A 15,466-nucleotide genomic window follows, 5' to 3' on the forward strand; every position below is an offset into this window, starting at 1 on the left:
AGCTGATTCCTGATTGCTGTACTTTGATAACTTGACTTTTGACTGATTTGACTCGACTATTTTTTGACTTTTTCTTTTGAGAGAAGACAGAAAATTGGATAATTGTTTTTGTACGATGGACTATAAATAATTTTTTTTTGTGTATTCCCACTATTAAATGTAATAATTAGGGGCCGGAATGTAAGAGCCAGCTATAGTTCTATTATTTTAAAAACATTTCTTTTTTGTCATATTATATATAATTAGGGCACCTGGTGGGGGTGGAGGAAGCAATAGTAATATAAACCTGTTTGGTTTTGTGAATGGTGACGGGGGAAGTCTCATTTTTGCTGACCACTGTTTTCACGCTTTCTAATGCTGTTTAATGCCTTTTGGACCCCATTTCGTATGCCAGTAATACAACTATGGGATGTATTGGATGGATCTGGCAAGTTCCCTACTCAGCATCTTAGCGGCTACAAATTGAGTTTCAGATTGTTGCCTACAAAGCTGCTATCACATCTAGTAAATCATCAGAATGGCAAGCCTACCGCTCACTTAGGAATAAAATTACCAAAATGAATACTCAGAAGAAACAATAATACTATAAATTTCTTTTAATTTTAAACATATTTTTTATTGTTTTTTTGTTTTAGTACATCACGATCCAACACTTACAACATCATGAACATATGGCAGAAGTGAAAACAATAATTAAAACATTAATCATACTGAAAGGACCAAAATAAGTGAACAAATAAATAAATATAGATAGAAAAAATAAAAATAAAAATAAATAAATCTTGATGTAGATTACAGCGTACATTCCCAAACACAAATCAGATATTTTTCATTATCTTATTCTCCCACTGCCTCCCCCATATCTCCACTCCTTAACACTTCCAGAAATATCTTCCAAATGTTATAAAATTCAGAAGCCCTCTTTCTAACAATATAGGTCAATTTCTCAAGAGCCAAACTCAATGTTAAGTTATTTAACCAGTGGTTAAAAGACGGGCACCCAACATTCTTCCAACATAAGGCTATACAGCGTTTGGCCTGTAGTAAACAAAGGTCAAGCATTTTTCTTTCCTTACAAGATAAAGTACAGTCATCTGGATAAATGCCTAAAATACATAACTTAGGACAAAAAGGTACAGGGGAAGTTGTGATCTGAGATATATACTTTAACACTGAGCTCCAACATTTTTTAATCTCTTCACGTCCATAATCAGTGATATAATGTACCCTGGTGAGTATTACACTTACAACATAGATCAAATATATTAGGATCAAATTTATTTAATTGTACAGGGGAGATGTATGTCCGCATTGTCCAATTAAATTGTATCATTCTCAATCGAGTGTTGATGGTTTGAGTGTGTGTTTTTAAACATATTTTACTCCATTTAATAAGTGAAATATCTTCTTGTAGTCACATATCCACTCCTGTCTTTTGCTATCAGAGTTTTCTTTACGGTTTTCAACCAACATGTTATAAAACCGGGAGACCAGTCTTTTACAATAAACGTTTTTTGTAACATGCATTTCTAAGACGGAGAATGTTGTTGCACTGAATTGTTTAAGTGTGCCAGAGTTGTAAGTTGTAAATACTTAAAGAAGTGTTTCTGCGGTATATCAAACTTTGCCTTTAACTCATTGAATGACATTAGAGTATAATCCTCATATTTATCCTGTAGTTTCACTATGCCCTTGTTCCACCAGGCTTTTACAACCCAGCGAAGTGTTCATTATCCCAGATTGGGGAGAAACAGGACAACCCTGGAGAGTCATCCAACATTTTTTGTACTTCATGCCAAACAACAATAGTGATTTTTACAAAAGGATTAGTAGTACTTTTCTTTAATGTTTTAAAAGATGCTGAGTATAGATAGCTATTCAATGACAAACCTTTTGAGGACAGTTTTTCAATTTCTAACAAGGGCAAGAAAACATCTTTCAAAACATTGTGGTCCTCAACTGAGCAGCCCAGTAATACCATTCTAGATTTGGCAATTGTAGCCCTCCCCAGTCATAAGAGGGAGAGTCTGAGTCTTGGCTTCCTATTGTTCCAGATGAAATTAGAAAGAAGTTCTGGTCTTAGGAAAAAAAGAAGGAGGAGGGGCCAGCGGAATATCAATCCAAATTTGAAGAGTGTAAGGGCGATAGTAAAGAAACTATGGAGAACACTGAATGAAGTCATGCGTAAAATGAGCAAAAATACTTTGTTAATTAAATTTAATGGAACATTTACTAAACCATTTTACATTGCAAATTACTTAAACAATTATTTAATTAACAAAGTAAGCATAATAAGAGATCAGATGTTCGCAGTGAGTGGTAAGCTTTCTGATGACATAATTATAAAATAGATGTAGTTTTGAATTTAAGTTGACCAACGCAGAGAAAAAGCTTCTTTAGCACTCAAGAGTGATTAACCTTGTGGGGTGGATAATCTGGATAGCCAGATGCCTTAAATTAAGAGCATAGTAATAATACAACATCTTTGGTAGACCCAAACCTCCTCTATCAATCAGTCCTTTTATCTTATTAAAATATAGCAGGGGGTTTTCTACCATTCCATATAAATGTATTTATTATCCTCCCAAACCATTTAAAATATGACAGGGAAACCACCAAAGGAAGAGATTGGATAAGAAAATTCATTTTAGGAATACAAACCATTTTTATAATATTGACCACCCCAGCTATTGAAATGTTGAGAATCACCCATCTACTAACGTGACAAATTTAACTTTAACTAGGTCTTTTACCTGGGGAGGGAATAAGATACCCAGGTATACAATATCTTGCTTGGGCCACTTAAAGACACCTGATTGGAAGGCTGTAATGGGGCAATGAGCTGTTAAAGGTAATGCTACTGACTTGGACCAGTTTACCCTAGAACCTGACAATTTTGAAAAAAGTCAATGATGCCGAGGTTCAGACACAAAAAGTAAGATATCATCCGCATAAAGCATACGTTTATGCATTGCCCCTCCTACCATGACGCCTGGGAAATTAGTCTCCCCCCTTATGGCTGGTGCTAAGGACTCAAAGGAGAAAGGGGTGAGTCCTGCCTTGTTTCCCTTCCAAGAGCAAAATATTTAAAAACTATACCAGTTAGTCTGCACCGCAGCCTTTGGGTGCTTATACAGCACCTTAATCTACTTAATGAAAATGCCGCCAAACTTCTACATTTCCAAATTTTTTAACAAATAGCCCCACACAACGTTGATGCCTTTTCTGCATCAAGAAAACTGCATCAGATCATGGGGATCAGACCTCCGGTGCTGGGTCTGTTAGCTGCTGCCGTTTTCTTTAAGCAGCAGCTAGCCACCAGCCCGTTGCGGAGCTGGTGTGACCCACACTAGGTAGCTGGGAATTTCATAGCCATATTTATGTAAAGAGGTGTAAAAACGGAGGATCAGTCGCTCAGGAAGTTAGGCTACAAGTTTCCCTCAACTGCCTTTATCGGATGCGAAGCAGAAGCTTCAGCCTTAAATTTCCTCTTAACTGCAAAGCGGGCAGCCGCTGGGGCAAAAAAAATTTCATGACACATGGGGCGGCACGAGCACTTAAAACAAAAATAAATAAAAAACTTGCACTGGAAAGTGGTTTTTCTATTATCTATCATTTCACTGTGTGGGGAATGGGAAAGTGGACGGGGGGCTGAAACAGACTGTGTTGAGAACTAAAAGCAAATCTAACTTGGTAAAAAAAAAAGACAATGCTGTTCTGTCAAATGCCAAATGGCGTTCAAATGAATGAAACGTTGATAATAAAGAACAGTGATATAATAGTATTAAAGGGATGGTGCACTCCCAGGCCGGTGTGACCACGGCTCCTATAGTGGTCTTTGCTCCTGTCTGGAACTGGACACCCTGTGATGCCATCCAGCTCTGCAGCTTGGCACGCATGTGTATGTGTGTGTGTGTGTGGGTGTGTGCGGTGTGTGTGTGTGTGTGTGTGTGTGTGTGTGTGTCCTACCAAAGCAGAGAATTAGCTCCACACATAGTTCATTATAGGCTAAGTCTTAAATATATTTGGAATATCCATTGAAATATTCACATTTTACATGAAAAAAGTTACTCTCAGATGTGTCCAGTTTGGGACGTCGCATAGCATGTATGCATAGGATGTGCTGGGGGTCATTTTCATTTTCACATAAGTTATATACAAGTGGACAGCTATAGTGGTCTTTCCTCCTTTCTGGAACCGGACACCCTGCGATGCCATCCAGCTCTGCAGCTCGGCGCGCATGCATGGGATGTGTGTGTGTATGTGTGTGTCTGTGTGTGTGTCCTACCAAAGCAGAGAATAAGCTCCACACATAGTTCATTATGAATATTCATATTAAATATATTTGGAATATCCATTGAAATATTCACATTTTACATGAAAAAAGTTACTCTGAGATGTGTCCAGTTTGGGACGTCGCATAGCATTACTGTATGTGCTGGGGGTAATTTTCACATAATTTATATACAAGTGGACACCTGAGTACAAAACACCCAAAATACACCCAAAACATGCTTTTAGGGATATTGTAGTCAAATATAGTGATTGTGATGTCATAATGCAGCAACAAAGTAATCTGTATTTTCTGTCTTTAAAAAACTACTAATCGATTAAAGGTTAAGGCTGGTGATAGTCTGTATTTTTTAATCAATAAATCTTCCTCCAAAAACACGTCAATGAGCAATTCAATTCAATTCAATTTTATTTATAGTATCAAATCATAACAAGAGTTATCTCGAGACACTTTACAGATAGAGTAGGTCTAGACCACACTCTATAATTTACAAAGCCCCAACAATTCCAGCAATTACAGTAATTCCCTCAAGAGCAAGCAGTGCGACAGTGGCGAGGAAAAACTCCCTCTTGGGAAGAAACCTCGGACAGACCCAGGCTCTTGGTAGGCGGTGTCTGACGGGCCGTTTGGGGATATGATAAACAGTGGCGATAATAGTCACATTAATAATGGAACAGTGACTTCAAATGGTAGTCGTAGTAGTTCATGTCATATCAGGGCGCTGCAGGGCGTTACAGGATGTAGCGTGGCCCAGCAGAGCATGGATGGACGTAGCAGGAAGCAGCAGGGTTCAGCAGCACGCAGCATGACATTGCAGGGCACCGCTGAGCTCAGCAGGGAGTGCAGCAGGACCACGGCGACAGCTGCAACCAGGATCTTGGTGCCAACGTTCTCCAAGGAAATACGCTGGGGGGAAAAACATAAGGACTCCGGGGAGTAAACTCCCCAGAAGCTATGATTAGTAACAAGCATTTCTGGGACGGGATGCACACAAATGGTAATAGAAAGGGAGAGGAGAGAGCAACTCAGTGTGTCAAAGGAAAGGAAGTCCCCCGGCAGTCTAGAACTATAACAGAGAGACAGGTCATAAGGAGCAGTAGCCTGTTCGGGCTTTGAACTCTCCCCTGCCAGATCGGGCTTTGCTGGCCTGCCTCCCTCTACTTTTGTTATATATTATTAATCTAACAATTATGAAGAGAAGCAGGTGGGCCAGTTAGGTGGACACTGCAACTCCTCACTCCCTAACTATAAGCTTTATCAAATAGGAGAGTTTTAAGTTAATTCTTGAATGAGGTGACAGTTTATGCCCCCCGAACCCAGATTGGGAGCTGGTTCCATATGAGGGGAGCTTGATAACTGAAGGCTCTGGCTCCCATTCTACTTTTAGAGACTCTAGGTACCACAAGTAACTCTGCATTCTGGGAGCGCAGTGCTCTAGTGAGACAATAAGGTATTAGGAGCTCTTCTAAATATGATGGTGCTTGACCATTTAGAGCTTTGTAGGTCAGGAGAAGGATTTTAAATTCAATCCTGGATTTTACAGGAAGCCAATGCATAGAAGCTAATACAGGAGAAATATGATCTCTTTTCTTAGTTCTTGTGAGGACACGCGCTGCAGCATTCTGGATTAGCTGGAGAGTCTTAAGGGACTTATTTGAGCAACCTGACAGTAGGGAATTACAATAGTCCAGCCTGGAAGTAACGAATGTATGGACTAGCTTTTCAGCATTGTTTTGAGACAGGATATTCCTAATTTTGGCAATGTTACGAAGATGAAAAAAGGCTGTTCTTGAGATTTGTTTTAGATGGGCGTTAAAGGATATATCCTGATCAAAAATAACCCCTAGATTTCTGACAGTAGTGCTGGAGGCCAGGGCAATACCATCCAGAGTAGCTAAGTCTTTGGATAATGAGGTTCGGAGGTGTTTAGGGCCCAGCACAATAACTTCAGTTTTGTTAGAGTTTAACATCAGAAAATTATAGGTCATCCAGGATTTTATATCTTTAATGCACACTTGTAGTTTAGCTAACTGACTGGTTTCGTCTGGTTTTATTGAGAAGTATAATTGGGTGTCATCCACATAACAGTGAAAGTTAATTGAGTGTTTCCTAATAATATTACCAAGAGGAAGCATATATAAGGAGAATAGAATTGGTCCAAGCACTGAGCCTTGTGGAACGCCATGGCTAACTTTAGCGTACTTGGAGGATTTATCATTAACATTAACAAATTGAGATCGATCAGAGAAATAGGACTTAAACCAGCTTAGAGCGATTCCTTTAATGCCAACTAAATGTTCCAATCTCTGTAACAGGATTGTATGGTCAATAGTGTCGAATGCAGCACTAAGATCTAGTAAAACAAGAATGGAGACAAGTCCTTTGTCTGCAGCAGTTAGAAGGTCGTTAGTAATTTTCACCAGTGCTGTCTCTGTGCTATGATTCTGAGCAGCATGTTGTTAGGAAGTGATTAGCTAGTAGTACACAGGTCATACTGTACATACTACAGGTAGCTACAGTGCATGTAAATACTTAAGTCAAGATGCAACAAATGTTATAATAAAATATAACTGTTCAGAAATTTTGTGTTTTTATATATTTATTTTTCTTGTCTCAGAATATGACATCTGGTCTCAGAATATGAAAAAACAGGCATTTTTTCATTTTCTAGTGATTTTATTTTTTGTTATATGATATAGAAAATGAAAATCAAAGCATACTTTAAATTTCTCTCATTCCATTTTGACCATGAAAAGGAAAAAAAATGCCTTGTATTTATATTTTAAATTTTGCATTTTAAAACGAAAATTAAACAATCACTTGTTTTTGTTTTTGTTTTTTAATACCCATTTATGAAAGAAAAATCGAATTATCAAAACATACACTGACCGAGTATAATGGCAAATGTGCATAGTTTTGTGCTGAAACTTTGCCCAAGAGTAACTTAATACTCTAAAAAGCCACTGGGAAACTGCATGAAACATAGCATTGAACATTCATCGTCATCTAATCCAAATGTGTCCGTCTCCACGTACCAGCATCTACAAAGGGAAGAAAACAACTGACAGGATTAGAGGTGACACCCTCTAGAAAAATGTCACAAGTGAGAATCCATGTGGAAAGGGCCATAGGAAGACTGAAGTGTTACAGAATTTTGCGGAACACCCTGCCAGTCAGCATGATCAAATGGAGAAACGATAACAGTCTTTGCACAATAGACAAAATATTGACTGTTTGTGCAGCGCTTTCAAATCTGGGGAAAGCACTGGTACCTAAATAAAGCAGGACTGATTATTACGTTTGTTACTACAACAAACTCGTAATGTTTTTTATCTGGTTTAGCTCAGGAGACATCCAAAGTAAGCTAAGTTACCGTATGCAACACTTGAAATGCAACGATGCATCTGTAACTTATTGTACATGAATGATTTTCTGTCTGAGCAAAACATTCATCACTACTATATGACCTCCCGGTAACGCTAAGTCAGTAATACAGTATAGATTCAGTAATGAACACCAACAACTAGCAATAAATAATTTATTGATTGATTGATGAATTTCAGAAAAAACAGGCCCTGGCCCTTCTGCCCTGCCATGTTGGGCTGATTCTAGAGTTAGTTAGTTTAATTTTATTTCTGCGTCATGCCAAACATTTTGGCCCATCACACATGGGATTACAAGACACCACAAACTTATTTAGCAAACATCTTCCAATCGCATATACAAATCATTTGGAGAAATACAAATATACACACACACACACAGTATATACAAACAACAAATCCTCATCTACAGATAATCTCGATAAAGAGCTATTTTCCTCTTCTCCCAGGCTTTCTGAATGGAACTAATTTTCTATATCATTCAAACAACACATGAGATCTATATATCATAAACATTTGCACATCCTGCACTAATTCATAAAGCCTCTTTTTTCTCAATGTTAAACAGTTATCAAATTGTTGTACTTAAAATACATCTATCAGTTATATTGTACATATATTACATTTGTTTCTGTATTTACTGTTTATTTCATATCAATGTTAAATATGTTTATGTATGGACCAACCACCAAGGCAAATAAATTATAAGTGTGACTTGGCAATAAATCATTTTCTGATTCTGCACTAATGAGCGGCTTTTGAGATCATTTCCATGTAGTTGTTGCTCAACTGCAGTCTTCCCTCTACAAATTCATCCACAACTTTTGGCAGCATGTGTTTATGTGTTTAAAGTAGAAGCTACGTAGCCTTTGCATATGTGATGACAAAGTCATTGCCATAAGGCACATCAAGCTCCAGGTGTTGTAGTGGGGTCCAAATAACAAGACTGACTGTTTGTAGCCCGAGACAGTGCATCCCTAACTGTATCTGACTATAGTAGCCTTTGGTACAGCCTGTCTTCCACTCTGATGTCTTGGTTTTTAGCAGTGAATGCATCATTATGGAGGTGCGTGCACTGAGGGTGATGGGGCATTTTATTTCTAGTAGCTTATTATCAATGATACCATCAGGGCTAGCTGCCAGCCATGGGTCTCCTGCACACACCACCAACCCTTTGTCAATCACTCTGCAGCCCCTCTCTTTAATATGCTCCTTTGCAAGTCCCTCACTTTCCTTCCCATACCTTGTGGCCCGACTCCCCTGGAACCTTGGATACAGGTGTTCAGCAAGAAACTTATCTGGGTCAGTTGTCTCATGCTGAGGCACTTTGCTGTCTGTGCTTGCTGTTATGCGCAGCTTGCGCGCATCATGCCATAGTGGTTCTATACTTTGCTTTCTGGTGTTTCTCTCTAGTTCTATCACTTGATCAGGTCTCAGAGTAATGAAGGTATCATAAAATGCTGTGCACTTGAGACAGTTTAGAGTGCTACCATGCTCACTGTGGGGCTGAGCTAAACTGCTGAACACATTTGGTTCCTCTCCATGCGCATCCTGCTCTCCCTGACTGCTGGTGAAAATCTGACTGCCTGACTCCGAAGCTGTGTCTGTCTCACTCCTGTCACACATGGCAGAAAATCTGGCACAACTTCCTAAGAGATATGGAGAAAATACCTAATTTACCGTATTTATATAGTAGGCTTCTGAATCTTTAAAGGTCCCATGGCATGAAAATTTCACTTTATGAGGTTTTTTAACATTAATATGAGTTCCCCCAGCCTGCCTATGGTCCCCCAGTGGCTAGAAATGGCAGTAGGTCTAAACCGAGCTCTGGGTATCCTGCTCTGCCTTTGAGAAAATGAAAGCTCAGATGGGCCGATCTGGAATCTTGCTCCTTATGAGGTCATAAGGAGAAACAACAATGAGATGGCCTATAGGGAGGAGGTCCAGCACCTATTCTAGTGGTGCACTGACAACAACCTTACTCTCAACACCAAGCAGACTCATTGTGGACGTCAGGAAGTCTAAAGCTGGCACACACACCCCCATCCTCATCAACGGGACTGAGGTGGAGCAAGTCACCAGCTTCAAGTTTGTGGGTTTCAGCGTCTCTTCTTTCTGAGGAGACTCAAGAAGGTCCACCTGTCTCCTCAGATCCTGGTGAACTTCTACCGCTGCACCATCGAGAGCATCCTCACCAACTATGTCACAGTTTGGTATGGCAACTGCTCTGCCCATGACTGGAAAGCACTGCAGAGGGTGGTGAAAACTGCCCAACGCATCACCGGTTCCTCACTCCCCTCCATCGAAACCATCCAGGGCAAGCGATGCTTGCATCATCAAAGACTTTTCTCACCCCAACCACAGCCTGTTCACCCCACTTCCGTCCTGGAGGTGTCTCAGGTCTCTCTGCACCTGTACCAGCAGGTTCAGAGGAAGCTTCTTTCCTGCAGCTGTCACCCTATTGAACTCTTGCTCTGCATCCCGGTGACAATTTAATTTAACCTACTAAGCCCCCACCCCCCATGGACAATTTGCACTAGCCTACCACACCCATACTGTTCTATTTATTTATTTACAGATGTACATACTGTAATTACACCTATATATAGTCATATTCTACTGCTCTTCATACTATTCTTCCTGCACATACACTTATTATTACTACTCTTATAATGTTACCACACTGCACGTAGCTGTACATACTGTACATATCTGTCTATATGGTTCATTCAGTATATCCATATGTATTGTTTTTCTTATTATATATTCTGCTAATACACTACATATATCTATATCTATATTATTCTTACTACTAGTATAATGTCACTGCTACTACATTGCACATATCTGTACATGTTGTTCATACATTGTTCATATTACATAGCCATATTTCTTCTGCTCTTATAACACTGCAATATATTTCTTCTCCTGCCTATGCACCACCTTCATTCCAACGCATAACCACTAGTTTTACACTTATATTTGGAATTTATGGTGAATAAACTTTACTTACATGAAACAATACCTAATTCTTGGGGTAAAATAAGCATAAATTATGAATTATTTTCATTATAGTTAAGATCAGATGAACCTATGTTTCTGGATAATCACTGACTGGTATATGTTAGTGATTAGTCAGGATATGGTTTTGAAACCATTTTATTATTTTTAATGGCAGCCAATAATCACACCTGGTGTGTTCCTGGGCAAAAAGTGACCTGATCTGCTTTGCATGTTTATAAAGCATAGAAAATTATAATTAATCACTCAATTATGTGTTACTACTTTTATTCAACTTCATTCCAATTCATCTCAACTAGTTTTACACTTATACTTTTCTATTTATGATCAACAGACCTCATTTACATGAAATTATACCTACCTTCTGAGTAAAATGAGTTGAGATCATTAGTTGTGTTTGGATTAATGGCTGGTATGTGACAATTATTATATTCCCAGGTTAAAATTAACGGATGCAATTGTATTCACATACAAAGGAGAGCTAACAAAAAGGAAAAAAATAATTTACGGAAAATTGTCTTGTCCCCATTTAGGAAAAGACACATCAAAGGTGTTATAACAACAAGTTTACAAAGCTGTAGTTTGAAGTTGTGTCTGTATGTTTGTGTGTTTGTGTGTGTACGTGCGCGCACATTTGTGTGTGTCTGTGTAAATTTTTATGTCAGGACAGCTCAATAGTGTGATATATTGCAGGTCTCAGCTGTTTGTGTGTTTGTGTGTGTGTGTGTGTGTGTGTGTGTGTGTGTGCACGCATGTGCGTGCATGTGCACGTCAGCCTGTACATGTGTGTCCGTGTGTGTGTGTGTTCATCTGCTGAAAAGAACAGTAGTGTGATTCACTATGCAACTGGTGTGTGTGTGTGTGTGTGTGTGTGTGTGTGTGTGTGTGTGTGTGTGTGTGTGTGTGCGTGCGTGCATGTTCATGTGCTGAAAAGCACAATAGTATGATCTTTTGCAGGTCTCAGCTACTGTGTGTGTGTGTGTGTGTGTGTGTGAATGCATGTGTGTGCACACACGTCCATGTGTGTGTGTGTGTGTTTGGGTGCATTTCCATGTGCTGGAAAGCACAATAATGTGATCAATTACATGAGATAGTTCTCAGCTGCTGTTTGTATGAATGTGTGTGTTTGTGTTTGTGGGGGGTGTATGTTGTCATGTCATCAAGGTAAAGCTGAGTAAAAATAAACGTCCACAGAAATGTCATACTCATTCGGAAGGCTTTTGGGTGTGCAATTGGCTACCATGTTCTGTCAAATGTGTTGAAACATCATGCAGTCAAGTAGCTTCATAATAATAAAGCGCAGTAACGGTGATTTGCTATGAAACTCACCCCTGATTCTGTGGAGTTCATGTGAACAGTCCGACGTCTCACACAGCAAAATAATACAGTCAGAGGACTGAAAGGGACCAAGTTAACAGGCAATATGTGTGTCCAAAAGTAATATGACAGAATCTCCACTCCATTTTTACTCTCATCCACTCTCAAAGTTCTTTGGAAGAGATTGTGGATTTTGAACATGTACCTTGCCTAACAATGAAAGTACTGTATATCTAACTAGATATTAGTCACAATGGGTCTATAGACAACATAGGAAACCACTAATGTGTGTGATTTACTTTTTGAGTTTTCTCCACTCACGCAGGAGATTCTTGTCAAATTTCGGGTAAATTCACTGCCAGGTATTCCTGTAAACAGTTGACCCTCCATGAAAACATCTATCAGAGTCAAAACATCCTGTGTCTGCTGCTCGGCACGATGGGTGCCAGTTGGCCTGTTGACACCCAATTCACCATCCACCTTATCCATCATTTTCTTCAAAACACCAATTGACTGGCTGACCCGGCGTGCTGATTTTTCAGACAGGTTTGGACCCAGAGCCTTCAGGAAAGACTTTAGGAATGTTTCTCGCCCCACCATTGATGTTTCTCACCTCACCTTTCATGTTTCAAACACACAAACCTCACATTCTGGGAAAGTTAGCGAAAATATAATGGAAACCTTGTAAAGCCATACCATACTGGTATATTCACCGAACCAGAGAAAGGCATTTCATGATGGCCCATCCCATCCCATCCCACCACAAAGAACATAAATTCATGGTTTATCCGGAAATATGTACAGGATGACTGGAGTTTGTGTGTCAGCAAAACTGCAGAGAACATTGTCAACAATTTAGATAACATTAGGTAGCAAGCTCAAAATAATTTCTGCTGGCCAAAGCCCAATGGTTCAAAAAAGTCATGAATTCATACTGTCAATGCAGCAGCTGTACCTCAACTTTGTCATGTTGGCGAACAGTGTCCCATGGTCCTTTGCAGATTTGTCGCTGAAGAAAACTTTAAATTGGATCTAAGTTAAATAAATACGTATAGACAACAGTAAAACAAAATCAATGGATAAGGCAGCCTGCAAAGCAGAAAGGTACACTGCCTCATAACACTGTTCAACTACGACTACTAAAATGTCTAAAATTAAATAATGAACTGAATATAACAGTAAAAGCAAACATGTATCATGTTACATTGTGATAGATTACTTACTCCGAACAGCACCCTAATGGCATGCCAGTCCTCAAACATTAACTCCATGCCATCAAACCTCTCCTCTATGTTGATACCATCAGCATAGGCCCACTGTAGATTTCTGCTGTTGGCTTCAGAGAGCCTGTCTCCTCCGACCAAAATTGTTGACAGTCCATGAGGTCATTTTGGTACATACCTACAATGAAGACACTTGTTTTTATAACCCCTGCTCACAGTGATTAGACTGGAAGGAATTTTGTTGACCCTCTCCAGGGAGTGACAAATTCAGGTCATAGTGCAGAAGATTTCCAAGTGGTTTGTTAGCCAGGTGATATATTGGGATCCGGTATTGGACTGCAATGTGGTGTATCCAGTGTATTGACCGGTTGCTGTGTAGGGTGGACTGGTGGTGTGCATGCATGTAGAAATCCAAATTGTCAAAGATTATTGAATATGTATGTGGTGGAGTTGGCCATGTCTACATCAATGACTGGGATGTGATCCTCACATCATCATGTCCAGAAACCTGGTCCACGGCACTGCTTTCACTGCTTTCAAGTACCTCTGATGTGATCCTCAACTCTTCTTCTGGTGTAGCCTGGTCCACGGCACTGCTTTCAAGTACCTCTGATGTGATCCTCACCTCTTCATCTGGTGTAGCCTTGTCCACGGCACTGCTTTCAGCCACCTCCTCTGCTCTCATACATTAAAGACACATAAACATAAGACAACATAACCCCATACATGTCATGTAGATGAAATAATCTGTGTGTGTGTGTGTGTGTGTGTGTGTGTGTGTGTGTGTGTGTGTGTGTGTGTGTGTGTGAGTGCGTGCACGAGTGTTACCTCTCACCTGATAATTAAAGATCTTCCATGCTTCGGAAGACATCACTGAGTAACAGCTCAGACTCTGACTCAGACTTCTGGCTCAGACTTCTGGGGTCAATGGAGTTTTTTTCCTGTCCTTGATTGACAGACTGACACCCAGCTTCCAGAGTTATGAATTCTTCATTTTGCCTCTTTAATAACCAAAGACCAGATCCATACTTGTTCGACAACTGCTTCTGCTTTCCAATAGCATTTTTGTGCACCGTTGAAATGGCCAATTTGCTGAGCCTTTCAAACACTGCCTTCTTCGCACCCCCATATTGAAGAATGCAGTTTATATAGTGAGCGAAAGCTGACAGACAGGTTTCTCTACCTCTCAATGCAATTGCAGCAGCAGCACAGGTGACAGGACGGGAGTGGTTCGTGATGGTTGAAAAGACAGACAAGAGGAGTGGTGAGAGACAGAACTGGTGTGGTAAATGAGAAAGAACTCAAATCTTCTGGTGAAGACCTCCACAACATGAAATGATGGCTGGGGTCGCAGAGTGTTTTTTATTCACTTGCAATGACTGTAAGGATGATGACCTTCACTTCCTGTAGAAGCTCCTCATGCTTCATGATTAATTTGGCCGCCGCTTTTTATTTTTTGTTTTTTATGTGTTTCACCATCAAAGCATCCTCAGCCTCACACACCTTTTGTTTAGGACTTTGGTGATGACCTGAAAGAAGTCAAAGAAGTTCTAATGTTGAAATTATTTATTATGGTAAAAACCTACAATGTAGAGTAACGCTGTCGACGGCTACATTGACATCTGTGTTGACAAGTTTGTTAATAGGTCTATGGAGTGTGGAGTAGCTTTGCAGCATATCATTACTTATTACTTTTACAGTCAAAATCTAAATAAGCTATCAAGACCAAGCAACATCTGTAATTCGAATAGCCTACAACGTTCATAAGTTATCTCAGTCTGCAACACATGGCATGACAAAGAATTGTTAAAACCAAAGCCCTTGATAGAGACATATAATAGACACGAGGACATAAACAGCTTTGGTTAGAGCTTATGAAAACACAGCTAGTACAAGTAAACCATTATACCATTAAATGATGTTGCTCTCGGAGTAACTGGTGACCAACATGTCTGTAATGAAAATCAGGCTGTTCTGCACTGTTACTGGATGTTAAAACATATGTAACCATATAACTACCATACCTCGGTGATGCTGCGTCAAATATTAGCTCTTCCAGGAATTGCAGTGTTATGGCAGAACTTTTTCAAGACCCTGGGTGTCTTCGATGGAGTAGGCTCGCAGTCTCGTTTATCTGAACGACCTTTCATGGTTTCTACTGCGGAGGCTTCCTCGTTCTTTTCATCCTCCTCCCATCTCCAGTACACCAGCAGGTCACGTTCAAGGCT

General features: G+C 39.8%; 1 long non-coding RNA gene across 1 annotated transcript; it reads right to left on the reverse strand.

The window, feature by feature from the left end:
- Positions 1 to 10,948: 10,948 nt before the first annotated feature.
- Positions 10,949 to 15,015, reverse strand: LOC120546803. The gene is made up of 2 exons (XR_005636948.1): positions 14,074 to 15,015; positions 10,949 to 13,913 (listed from the first exon to the last, which is right to left on the reverse strand). It is a non-coding gene; the product is annotated as an uncharacterized LOC120546803 (long non-coding RNA).
- Positions 15,016 to 15,466: the final 451 nt, after the last annotated feature.

This window comes from Perca fluviatilis, chromosome 18, assembly GCF_010015445.1.
Source record: "Perca fluviatilis chromosome 18, GENO_Pfluv_1.0, whole genome shotgun sequence".
NCBI classification, from domain to species: domain Eukaryota; kingdom Metazoa; phylum Chordata; class Actinopteri; order Perciformes; family Percidae; genus Perca; species Perca fluviatilis.